Source organism: Oncorhynchus mykiss, chromosome 21, assembly GCF_013265735.2.
Source record: "Oncorhynchus mykiss isolate Arlee chromosome 21, USDA_OmykA_1.1, whole genome shotgun sequence".
NCBI classification, from domain to species: domain Eukaryota; kingdom Metazoa; phylum Chordata; class Actinopteri; order Salmoniformes; family Salmonidae; genus Oncorhynchus; species Oncorhynchus mykiss.
In genome coordinates this window covers 34,636,273-34,649,698 of record NC_048585.1, presented here as the reverse complement: position 1 = coordinate 34,649,698, position 13,426 = coordinate 34,636,273, and the positions used below count along the sequence as shown (strand labels likewise).

The following is a 13,426-nucleotide window of genomic DNA, read 5'->3' as shown; positions in this document are numbered from 1 at the left end:
GTCAGTTCCCTGTGTGGTATTACAGTGAACCCGTATATACGAAAGTTGCATTTGCCATTTATTACTTAGCTAATAAAAGTACATAGTGACTCAGTGTTATAACTTGTTCTGATACCAGATTCGAATTTACACAACCCTAACATATTAGTGCATTGTATGCTATTATGATCTTTATGAGATCACTCTTCACTAGGGAAAGCTTTTACAATCACTTCACAGTATTGTTCTAGTCTATTCAAGTATTTTCCTGTTAATTCTTCTTGGACCAAGTACTATTCTATGGATATTATAAATCAGAGCAAGAATGATCTAGCAATTTTCATGGGCATGCTGTGAACCACTAGAAGTCGCCTGTCCCCGCTATCTACTTGGCACAGTTCGGGTTGATGATTGGCTGAAAATGGCTGTTTTACGTGCGTGAATGACGTTTCTCTGTCCCACCATGCAGCGGGTGATGTCTAAGGAAAGATGGCGGAAGGAGGAGCGGCTGATATGGATACCCAGAGAGGAGAAGTCGCAGCACTGCTGAAAACACAGCTATGAAAGGGAGATACTTGGTAAGGGTGTGCAGGTTGACTGTCTGGGCTGTCAAAGTGCTAAACCAGCGGAGAGCGGTGTGACAGTTACCATTAGCAAGTCAGTCAGACCATTGGCTATCAAGTCTGCCAGCCAGTGGAATTCGCTACATTCCACAGTTTCTAGTGACCGAGTTATTTGCCAACATGGTATTGTCTAGATACATAGGTATGTATTTTTATTTTGATACATAGGTATGTTACCAACGTAGCTAGTAAAATACATTTATTTCCCCAATGGTTTTATGATTTTGCGATTACAGTCTGGCTAGCTTGAGTTCAAGTGATTTGCCCATGACGTGCGCTCATCTGGCTAATCAGGGAGGAGTCGTGAAAAGCACCTGTCTAAATTACCTAGCTTGCCAATGAGCTAACACTCTCAAATGTGCCAGTATCAAAAAGTTAACTGCTGACAATTGATGTTTCGTGACAATCAAGTGTCCCAGCTAACTCACTTTTGGCTAGCTCCCGCTGTTAGCAAGCATCTGTTTTATGATAATTGTAACATTCCTTACATTATTTAATAGGGATGCACCAATGGCGTTTTTGGCTAAACCGATATCCAAATATGATCCTTGCCCCAAAAAAACGTCAACGGATATTTAAAATTATCGGCCCTAATTAAGCATTCTAGTACAGTTAAATAGTTGACACAAACTGACAAAAGTTATTTTGTTGGCATTTACGTGTCCCAATTACCAGTAAAACATCATCAAAACGTATTTAATACACTTACTTGCTGTGCTGTTTTGTTGTTCAGTCTCAACCAGGATTTCATGATACATGTCAAGCAGTGAAGTTGCTGCTCTGTCTGTCCGTGGCCTCTTCCCCGGTTGTCACTGTCTGTTTCCATCTTGTCCAGCTGTATCTAACATTTCACGTAAACCTTGTTTATTGTCTGCATCGAAGTAGTGGTCCTTGTACCTAGCTTCGAGCATGGTGGCTACACCGTAAAGAGGCTGAGAGAATGCCACCGAATCGCTTATTCACAGCCCCCTGTAGAGTACTTTTACAAGTTTTAACCCCACGGTCAGTGTCAGCAGTTGAGCAGGTGTTTCAATGCCAAGACAAAGGGTATCGCGTCTGCTGCAGACGCAGTTTATTAGTTTATTTCTCAGTCAGTTCGAATGGAGCTTGTTTGTGTGTTCAAGTTTCAAATATGTTCTCAAATGCCATTGAAATGTCAGTAGCCTTATGAGAACCAACACATTCATGAGCATGCAATACAGCTTTCCTCAGTACGAAATCCTCGTCCACCCACTGTGCTGTCAGACTCAGCATGCTCACGGGGCTGACATTGCTGGTCCAAATGTCAGTCGTGAAGCTAATAGCAGTGACGCCCATAGCAAGTAGCTCAGGGATGTGCGTTTCAACAATACTGTGTAACTCCGGTAGGGCAACATCTGAAAAATAGCACCTACTTGGTAGTGTGTACCAGGGCTTGAGGTGAGGTGTTCGACCAGTCGGCGAAAGTCAACATCATTGACTACAGAGAATGGTTGATTGTCAAGGGCAATGAATTCCATTGTCTTGGCGTTAATGGATTTCGCCTTTGAGTTGTCTCGCTCAAATGTTCTTACTCTTTCAAATGACTGCTCGACTTGAACTTGTTTAGTTGTTGGAACTGTGCGCTTAGTATTTTTCTGCTTTTGTTTTATGTAGCGCTATATTTTTCGTGGCGTCATTACTTAATCTACCTACGTTATATAGGTATGCACGTCAGTTTTGACATCAGTTTTGCACAATGGCGTTAAACTAGACATCGGGGCGTTGTTGACATTTTTAGCTAATTTCGCCCGATATGCTTACTGATATATCGTGCATCCCTATTGTTTAACGTTACTCCAAATGAATGTCAGTGAATGTTCTTTAACTAATCAAAACAGATAAGCTGCTGATAACCTCTCTCCACTTCTGCTCTCCTCTAACAAAGATACTTTTGTAACCTGAGGCCTGTACTTTGGAGCTTCACACTTATTTAAAAAAATAAAATAAAATACTTATCAGATACAATCTATCACCCCAAACGTATTAGATCTAATCTAGCGTCATCTCAGATCTAAATAATCAGTGCTCTCACTCTTTATACATAGGTACCTAGTGGACAGCCACTGGTTCAAACAGTGGAAGAAATATGTGGGCTTTGACAGCTGGGACAAATATCAGATGGGAGACCAGAATGTCTACCCTGGACCAGTGGAAAACTCGGGGCTCCTACAAGTGGTAAAATGCACCACACTCTGACCTCTTTGAAGCAATATTTGTCAATCTCTGGTGTGATTAGGGGAAATGGAGGCTTCATAACATGCTCTTTTACTCATCCCCAGTGTATCTGGATGAACCCACCACTGTTTTGCACAGTACAGGATGTTTAGAGTGAACAAGATGTACCTTAACTAATATATCAAACTAAAGGCTGTTATACATGCAATGTCTATAGGCTAAGTATGACAGAAAAAGTAGGTCTATAATTGACTCTGTAAACATCAATGAAAATGGACAAAGGTAGCCTGCCTCTGGTCTATAGAAAGCTGTCTGTTGCTTTGTTTTATTGTATGAGAAACTGCCATTATGAGTAGGCTAACACCATTGAAACTGTCCCAATTGAATGACCCCATTATAACCCCCCTTTAGTAAACCTTCTTTCACCACTAAACCTGGGTCATATTCATTATGGCAAACAAATAAAAATGAATGTCTGTTATTGGCCAGGTTTGGGTAGTCCTTCCATGTCAGTCCATTTTCTTCTGTTGGTTGCCTAACGAACATGACCCTGTTCTTTCTATCGTGAGTAGGTGGGGATGTTCTGGCCATCAAGGAGCACCTCATTGATGAGCTGGACTACATCCTGATCCCAACAGAAGGCTGGAATAAGCTAGTGAGCTGGTATGCACTAATGGAGGGACATGAGGCCATCTCACGCAAGGTAAGGATGGGTGACATTAGTGGCTAATTATGGCTGGTGTGGTCCAATATCTTGTTTTAAATGGTCAAATAAGTAAAATAATGTTCAGCAACTGTATGGGTGAAAGAGCTGATTGGGAACAGTGCACGTAGCCAGTGCCTCAGCGGTAATCAGATGAAAGAGAAGCTCCGTAAGATCACGGCTCAGGTACTTTATGTGAAGTGGTGAATAGTATGAGATAAAATATAATGGTCAGTACACACTTACATTTCTATGGTTGCTGTTAGGCCTGTTTGTTGATAACCTACTTGTAGCCGAAGAGCTTATTGTGGTGTGAGAGGAGTAATTGAGAAGTTTCACTGTGTCAAAATCTTGGATGTGTTCTATAGGGTTGGATTGATCAATACACTTCAACACAGGTCAGATTGGGACGATTGTGAAAAAGGAAAACTTTGATTTCTAGATTGATATTAAAGCCTACCCAGCTAGTAACTGAATCTCAAGCGTAAGATATGTCAATGTTTAGGCTGTCCCTCTCACGGTCTTCTTCAAGAGAAACACAGCTGGACTGGTCATGCGATTTTGATACAATTTAGCTACCGGTATTCCAAATATGCTAGCTATTATTTGTAATACATGCTGTATAAGGACTTAATTGGTTTTTAAACGTAAAGTGGACCCGAGCACAGATGCTTACTGATGGAATGTTGTCCTCAGAAGATCTGTTTTTATAAAGTGGAAGTAGGCTACATTAATATTATTTAGTTGTTTTTTTATTCAGTGTGCTTTGGGTTTAACTCTTGACAACTGACTACAAGTTAAGCCAGTAGCTCACATAAAGATTTGTTGTGCTAACATTTGTTCGGCCATTTCTAACTGCCAGCTGGGCCTACTGTACATCCATGAGCCCAGACATGGCTTTCCTCATCTTCAAATCTAGCCAGTCATGGCATCATGACTGCTGCAGTGCTTTCTCTTTATCCCCCCATCGATCCTCCCCTTTTTGCCATGTATGTTGCTGGGGGTATCGAATGGCCCTGTCCATTTCTATTTTCAGAGAGTGCTCTGGATGACTTAAACACCGCTACATGGAGCGAACTACGAGACACAACATGCAGGAGGTTTTCCTTTCTTTCTTACTTTTGGGGGTTCTTTTACCGTGCTGCCAGACGGTTGGAATTGATTTTCTGGGTTATCTTGCTGTTCCACTCAGGTTCTCTGTGTTGAGGCTATCACCTGGGGAGTGATTCTAGTGTCCTTGTTTTTTTTAAATGGAGGAATGCTGACTGAGGTCAAACTGAGAATCAGTCTTTTTAAGAGTGAGGGGAGAGATGTCCTAGCCTAAGCAGAAAGGAGTGGGTGGGGTATATCTGGTCTCGTTGGTTCTTAGCCTAGCTGTTTTAGAACTTTGTAACAGTTCTGTCAGTTTGTTTCCCGTGAGACTTGCAACTTGCCTTTTATCTCTGTGTTATGTGGAACACATGGCTGGGCATTCATTTTATAAGGAGGGCAGTGGGTCGTGTCTGGTAGTGGGTGAATCTGACCTATGCCTATAGCTGACCCATGCCATTTCCTGGGGCAAGGGCAGGTCTGTACCCTACGGTGTGGTGTAGGGCCAACCACCAGCGGAGTTGCTGTGTGAAATGAATAGGAATGGACCCTTCAGCTGTCTCTACGCTCTGGGGCTATATTAAGAGTCTCTGTGACTCGCTCCTATTAAGGGAGTTAGAAAGTGTAGCTTTTAGTTTATACACTTACAATGCTTTCGGTGTATAGATAGGCCTATTAACTGGGTAGCCAAATTCTTAGTTTGTTGATTTGTCCCAAATAATGAGCTTGACTAATCTAATGCCAAATGCTGTTCTTTATTTCTTCTTTCCTTGGTGATGTTGGTGAATGCTTCTCTGTTCAATGTTGAATGTTAGCACGTTTTAATCAATCAGCAATGCATATCTTGCCCGTATTGGAACAATGTCATGAGTTTAATGAATCATTCATATGCCATGTACAGCAAATGCTTTGAACAAAATGTCATCTGTCATGTAAGACAACTTTAACATTGTCAAGTGTTTAATTTGCGAAACAAACATTTTGTTAATATTTGAGTTTTTTTTTTTGTGCCATCTGCCATGATGTAAGACACTCTATCAACATATTTTGACAGGTGGTAGAACAGGGTATGTTTGTGAAGCACTGCAAGGTGGAGGTGTACCTCACAGAACTGAAGCTGTGTGAAGACGGCAACATAGACAACGTGGTCACCAGACGCTTCAGCAAAGCAGACACGATAGGTAGGAAGACACTTTTCTTCTCCCTGACAGAATGAATGGAGCAGTTTATCTTTTTTTTTATTTTGAAGAAACTCTGGTCTCTCTTCCTCATGTACAATTTCCACCTGATTTCTGCCTGCCATTATAATGTAACAGTATGCCATTTAGCCTACATGTTTATCTATAGCGACTTATAGTCATGCGTGCACGTATCGGTATGCCTAGTCCTGGGAATAGAACCCATGCTCTACCAACTGAGCTATAGAGTACCATTATATTAATTGTACAGTCAACCTGACAAAAGTAGCAACTGGCTACTTCTCCCAGCCAGAGAATGAATTAATAAATAATTCCCGTCCATTAGCCACCAGTCATAGTGATTGTACAGGAGCACTTCACCTCTACATGACAGAGAATTAATTAGTAATATATTTGTTTTGAAATGCACAGAAGCTCTCCTTTGTTCCTCTTTGGCTCAATTCCACAAATGTTTAACCTGACATTAGGATTGTATATTTATAACCTGATGTGTTCTGTATTTCTTATTTTGACTTGTTGATTGTATACTCTGGTTTACTGTGCCCCATTGCTCTTACTTATTTGACTGATAATGCTAACATCTTTTGTTCAATTTATGCAAATCGGATGCATTGCCATGCCTTTTAATGGTCAATTTAAACAGTGAAATCACAGGGGAAGGTCACTGATAACTCTGTTCTGTGTTTGTCAACTTCTTATGTAAAATAACTATGCTTTTGGCTACTGCAAAATTATGTGCTCCCACAAGAACTGCCAAAACTCTATTCTCTAAAGCGCACACACACACAAGTAATCAACAATTACATGAGCAGGGAGTTTTACTATAAAGTAATTCATTCATCTGCTGCCTATTTATCAGAGCATGAGATTTATACACTCAATTATTCTCTGCCTTAAGTATGCAGGTGCATGAGTGTAGTTTTGTCAGTTTGTCATCTACACTGAGCATACAAAACATTAAGAATACCTGCTCTTTCCATGACAGACTGACCAGGTGAATCCAAATGAAAGCTATGATCCCTTATTGATGTCAACTGTTAAATTCTCTTCAATCAGAGTAGATGAAGGGGAGGATACCGGTTACAGAAGGAGTTTTAAACCTCGAGACAATTGAGACATTGATTGTGTATGTATGCCATTCACAGGGTGAATGGGCAAGACAAAAGATTAAAGTGCCTTTGAACGGGATATGGTAGTAGGTGCCAGGTGCACCGGTTCGTGTCAGGAACTGCAACGCTGCTGAATTTTTCACACAAGTTTCCTGTGTATAAAGAATGGTCAACCACCAAAAGGACACACAGCCAACTTGACACAACTGTGGGAGGTATTGGTGTCAACATGGGCCAGCATGTAAAACGCTTTCGACACCATGTAGATTCCATGCCCTGACAAATTGAGGCAGTTCTGAGGGCAAAAAGAGGGTAACTCATATCTCAATAATATGGTGTTCATAATTTTTTTAATAATCAATGTATGTGCCACATGTTGCTTATTTGTTACCTTTGTCCTATAACCTCCTGTGATGCAGACACCATTGAGAAGGAGATGCGAAAACTGTTCAGTATCCCAGACCAGAAAGAGACCAGGTTGTGGAACAAGTACATGAGCAACACGTTCGAGCCACTGAACAAACCGGACAGCACTATACAGGACGCAGGACTCTACCAAGGACAGGTATGAAATAACCCTTGGATACCAGGCTATTTATACCTTAATGTCTCTATTTCCTGTCCTGTCATCGCAGCAGTTATATAGGGTCTAGATTATTCCAGACCATGCAAACTGACAAGGAAATTATCTGCTCTTGTTTACGAGGAATGGTGCCGGAGGGAATAGCTGCTGTTTTACTGGCTGCTAACCAATTGTGCTAGTTTTTTATTAAATTTTTTTCACTTTGGTTCTAACTTATTTTGTACATAATCATAAGTCTTATGGCCGAAAAGCGCTTCTGGATATCAGAACAGCAAATACTCACCTCGTACTGGATGTAGATTTTTTTCTTTAATGAGTCGCACCTGAAGGATATAATGTTGCTCTCAGACGAGGCCCAAATGCTTAAATGCTTAAATGTGCCATCACTGGATGAGCTCTGTTTGAGACGATCCTACCAACGGACATTAACTGTAATATCTTATGTTTCACCAAGTCGTGGTTGAACAACACGGATAATATACAGTTGGCAGGGTTTTCCGTGCATCGGCAAGTCAAAACAGCTACGTCCAGTAAGGGGTGGGTGTATTTGTCAATAAACGCTGGTTCGCGATGTCTGATATAAAGTTAGTCTGGAGGTATTGCTCGAGCTATAGACCACACTATCTACCAAGAGTTTATCAATATTTTTCGGAGCCGTCTATTTACCGACACAAACAAAGCTTCTCCTAGTGGTTGGGGATTTTAATGCATGCAAACTTAAATCCGTTTGACTTCATTTATACCAGAGGGGGGGAAAAAACTAGATCACCTTTACTCCACACAGACATACATCCTCAAAGTTCTACAGCTGCACCTTCGAGAACATCCTGATCGGTTGCATCACTGCCTGGTATGGCAACTGCTTGGCATCTGTCCGTAAGGCGCTACAGAGGGTAGTGTGTACAACCCAGTACATCATGGGGCCAAGCTTCCTGACATCCAGGACTTATACACTAGGCGGTGTCAGAGGAAGGCCCAAAAAATTGTCAGACTCCGTTCATTGACTGTTCTTTCTGCTACCACATGGCAAGTGGTACCGGAGCGCCCAGTCTAGGTTCAAAAGTCTCCTTAGCCATAAGACTGCTGAACAAATAATAAAATTACCACCTTTACTATATGCATTGATACCCCCTTGTTTTTACAATGCTGCTACTTGCTGTTTTACTATCTATGTATAGTCACTTCACCCCTACCTACATGTACAAATTACCTTGACAAACATGTACCCCCGCACATTGACTCATTGTTATTTTATTTTTTATTCTATTTTTTTAACTGCGTTAAGGGCTTGAAAGTAAGCATTTCACGCTAAGGTCAACACCTGTTGTATTCTGCGTATGTGACAAAATTAGATTTCATTATAGTCTATAAGTAGGTTCTGTAGTTTTTCCTGGTCAGGTGAGTTCACATGCTTGGTGAAAGGACTGTAATAATAATGTAAGTCAGTCTTCAGGTGTGAAGCCTAGTATTAATTGTAATTTGTTTGTCCATTTAACAAGCTCAAATTTCAGCTTCATGGTTTTGTACATATTGAACAAAAATATATACACAACAATTTCAATTATTTTACAGAGTTACTGTTCGTATGAGGAAATCCGTCATTTTGAAAAATTCATTTGGGCCTAATCTATGGATTTCACATGACTGGGAAAACAGCAATGCATCTTTTGGTCACAGATTCCTTCAAAGAAATGGGCCTCAGGATCTCACCATGGTACTTCTGTGCATTCAAATTGCCATCATTGAAATGCAGTTGTTCATTGTCCATAATGTATTTCTGCCACCGTGGGGCGCTCTGTTTACAATGTTGACATCAGCAAACTGCTCGCCCACACGTCGCCGTACACCTGGTCTGCGGTTGTGATGCTGGTTGGACGTATGGCCAAATTCTCTAAAACAACATTGGAGGCAGTTTATGGTAGAGAAATTAACCTTAAATTCTCTGGTGGACATTCCAGCAGTAAGCATGGCAAAACTACACTTAAAAAAAAAACTTGTTGTTTATGGTCCCCAGCACAAGGTGCACCTGTGTAATGATCATACTGTTAAATCAGCTTCTTGATATGCCACACCTGTCAGATGGATGGATTATCTTGGCAAAGGAGAAATGCTCACTGACAGGGATGTAAACAATTTTGTGCACAAAATTTGATTTGTTTCTTGTGTGAATTTTTGCTACTTTTATTTCAGCTCATGAAACATGGGACCAACTTTACATTGTTTTTGTTCAGTTTAGTATCCACTGTAATTCTAATAAAGTACCTAAATATAGCCTACACATCTTAAGTGTCTGGCTCCAAAGAACATTGGCATCCGCAAGTGTCCTGCCCCCCCACCTGGGGGAGTTTACCAGAAGTAGCCTGGGCCTAAACATACATTTACAAGCAGGGATTAATCTAGACAATGGGTCACTGTAGTGGGCATTCCGCTCAATGGCAACAGCTGTTCTAGAAGATTAACAGGGATGTGTCCCAAATGGCACCCTATTCCCTACATTGTGCACGCAGGACTAAAAATGAATGTCATTGGTAGTACTTACTGGTAGCTCCTTAAAGTTCAGAGCAAAATATAAAATCAAAGACCTATTTTTGAAGCACACCTATTGACATGCGTTACATTACATTTTACAGTCACTTTAAGAGCCTCAAGTTTGAGTGATGACATGCATGAGATCAGTCCTTCATTAATTGCTATGATCATTTATCTTCAATATAAGCTATCCCTTTTCCTTTTTTCTGTGCCCCCAAATGTTTAATATATACTGGTAAAGTAACCAGGTTGTCCCGTGACTGAACAAGGTGTTAGCAAATAATGTGAGTAGTTTTGGAACCACCACAACATAGTTCATAAACTAACTTGATGAAGAAGAAAAAATCTACCAGCCAATACATTTATTTGGCATAACACCAAAAACAATTATCGGCTTTGTTTATCCAGGTTTTGGATTTCCCCTATTTTTTTATTTTATTTTACTTTTTGTAAATCTCTTTCGATCACACTTAATAGAACATCCAATTTTGTTGTTTTTCCCACAACAATGCTCAAATAACATCATTTTGCGATCTGGGAAAGACAGTAAAACATATGTTTGCGTGTAGTTGGCATTTTAATTTCAATGTCAAGAGACTGGTGGTGTTTCTGCATGGCAAAAGTAGAGTTTGAAACAAAATACCACCCGATAGATACAAATCATTTTGCCAGGTTAACTTTGCTGTTAATATTTCATTTGGAAAGTTTAATGAGAGAGCCTTTATAATTGAATGTTTCGGCATCGCTAACTGGCACAGTGGTAGGCCCAGGCATTCCCATGCAGTTATGTCTTGAGAAAGTTGCAAGAAATACATTCATATTTCACCTTTATTTAACCAAGTAGGCCAGTTGAGAACAAGTTCTCATTTACAACTGCGACCTGGCCAAGATAAAGCAAAGCAGTGCAACAAAAACAACAGTTGCACATGAACAAACGTACAGTCAATGACACAAAAGAAAAATAGAAAAATATATGTACAGCGTGTGCAAATGTAGGGAGGTAGCCAATAAATAGGCCATAGAGGTGAAAATAATTACAATTTAGTATTAATACTGGAGTGATGTGCAAGTAGAGATACTGGGGTGCAAGAGGGTAAATAATATGGGGATAAGGTAGTGGGGTGTGTTATTTACAGATAAGCTGCTCTGACAGCTGATGCTTAAAGTTAGAGCGGGAGATAAGGCTTCAGATTTTTGCAATTCGTTCCAGTCATTGGCAGCAGAGAACTGGAAGGAAAGGCGGCCAAAGCAAGTGTTGGCTTTGGGGATGACCAGTGCAATATACTTGCTGGTGCTATGGTGACCAGTGAGCTGAGATAAGACGTGGCTTTACCTAGCAAAGATGTATAGATGACCTGGAGCTAGTGGGTTTGGCTAAGGATATGTTGTGAGGGCCAGCCAACGAGAGGATACAGGTCGCAGTGGTGGGTAGTATATGGGGCTTTGGTGATCAAAAGGATGACGCTGTGATAGACTACGTCCAGTTTGCTGAGTAGTGTTGGGGGCTATTTTGTAAATTACACCGTCGAGGATCGTTGGGATAGTCTGTTTTACGAGGGTATGTTTGGCAGCATGAGTGAAGGAGGCTTCGTTGCAAAATAGGAAGCCGATTCTAGATTTTACTTTGGATTGGAGATGCTTAATGTGAGTCTGGAAGGAGAGTTTACAGTCTAACCAGACACCTAGGTAGTTGTCCACATATTCTAGGTCAGAACCGTCCAGAGTAGTGATGCTAGTCAGGCGGGAGGGTGCGGGCAGCAATCGGTTGAAGAGCATGTACTTAGTTTTACTAACATTTGAAAAGAGTTGGAGGCCACGGAAGGAGAGTTGTATGGCGATGAAGCTCTATTGGAGGTTAGTTAACAGTGTCCAAATAAGGGCCAGAAGTATACAGAATGGTTTTGTTTGGGTAGAGGTGGATCAGAGAATCACCAGCAGCAAGAGCGACATCATTGATGTTTACAGAGAAATTAGTCGGCCTGGGAATTGAACCCTTGGCACCCCCATAGACTTCCAGAGGTCCGGACAACAGGCCCTCCAATTTGACACACTGAACTCTATCTGAGAAGTATAGAAGTCTATAACAGTTTGGGTCTAAAGTGTCTCCCCCTTTTGAAGAGGGTGATGACCGCGGCAGCTTTCCAATCTTTGGGGATCTCAGACGATACGAAAGAGTAGATGAATAGGCTAGTGATAGGGGTTGCAACAATTTCGGCGGATAATTTCCATATTGTCTAGCCCAGCTGATTTGTAGGGGTCCAGATTTTGCAGTTCTTTCAGAACATCAGCTGTCTAGATTTGGGTGAAGGAGAAGCGGGTGGGGGGGGGTTTGGACAGGTGGCTGCAGGGTGGTGCTGAGATGTTGGCCGGGGTAGCCAGGTGGAAAGCATGGCCAGCCATGGAAAAATACTTATTATCGTAGATTTATCGGGTTGGCAATGTTTCCTATCCTAAGTGTAGTGGGCAGCTGGGAGGAGGTGCTCCTATTCTCCATGGGCTTTACAGTGTCCCAAAACGTTTTGGAATTAGTGCTACAGGAAGCAAATTTCTGTTTGAAAAAGCTAGCCTTAGCGTTCCTAACTGACTGAGTATATTGGTTCCTGACTTCCCTGAATAATTGCATATCGCGGTGGCTATTCGATGCTAATGCAGAACGCCACAGGATGTTTTTGTGCTGGTCAAGGGCAGTCAAGTCTGGGGTGAACCAAGTTCTACAATTTTTTTGAATGGGGCATATTTATTTAAGATGGTGAGGAACGCGCTTTTAATGAGCAACCAGGCTTCCTCTACTGACGGAATGAGGTCAATATCCTTCCAGGATCCCCGGACCAGGTCGATTTAGAAAGGCCTGCTCGCTGAAGTGTTTTAGGGAGCGTTTGACAGTGATGAGGGGTGGTCTTTTGACCGCAGGCCCATTACCCACGCAGGGAATGAGGCAGTGATTGTTGATCCTGGTTGAAGACAGCAGAGGTGTATTTAGAGGGCAAGTTGGTCAGGATGATATCTATGAGGGTGCCCATGGTTACGGATTTAGGGTTGTACCTGGTAGGTTCCTTGATAATTTGTGTGAGATTGAGGGCATCTAGCTTAGATTGTAGGATGACCGGGGTGTTAAGCATGTCCCAGTTTAAGTCACCTAACAGTACGAACTCTGAAGATGGATGGGGGGGCGATCCATTCACAAATGGTGTCCAGGGCACAGCTGTGGGCTGAGGGGGGTCTACGGTGAGAAACTTGTTTCTGGAAAGGTGGATTTTTAGAAGTAGAAGCCTGAATTGTTTGGGCACAGACCTGGATAGTATGACAGAACTCTGCAGGCAGTCTCTGCAGTGGATTGCAACTCCTCCCACTTTGGCAGTTTTATCTTGTTGGAAAATGTTATAGTTAGTGATGGAAATTTCAGGATTAAAGCCAGG

General features: G+C 41.6%; 1 pseudogene across 1 annotated transcript in view; it reads left to right on the top strand.

Moving 5' to 3' along the window:
* The first annotated feature begins 2,786 nt into the window (after positions 1 to 2,786).
* Positions 2,787 to 13,426, top strand: part of LOC110501069 — a 41,551-nt pseudogene continuing 30,911 nt past the window's right edge. The window contains exons 1-5 of the transcript XR_005038447.1: positions 2,787 to 2,798; positions 3,371 to 3,501; positions 5,645 to 5,771; positions 7,318 to 7,463; positions 11,426 to 11,438. The product of XR_005038447.1 is annotated as a ubiquitin carboxyl-terminal hydrolase 15-like (transcript). The remainder of the gene's footprint in view (positions 2,799 to 3,370; positions 3,502 to 5,644; positions 5,772 to 7,317; positions 7,464 to 11,425; positions 11,439 to 13,426) is intronic.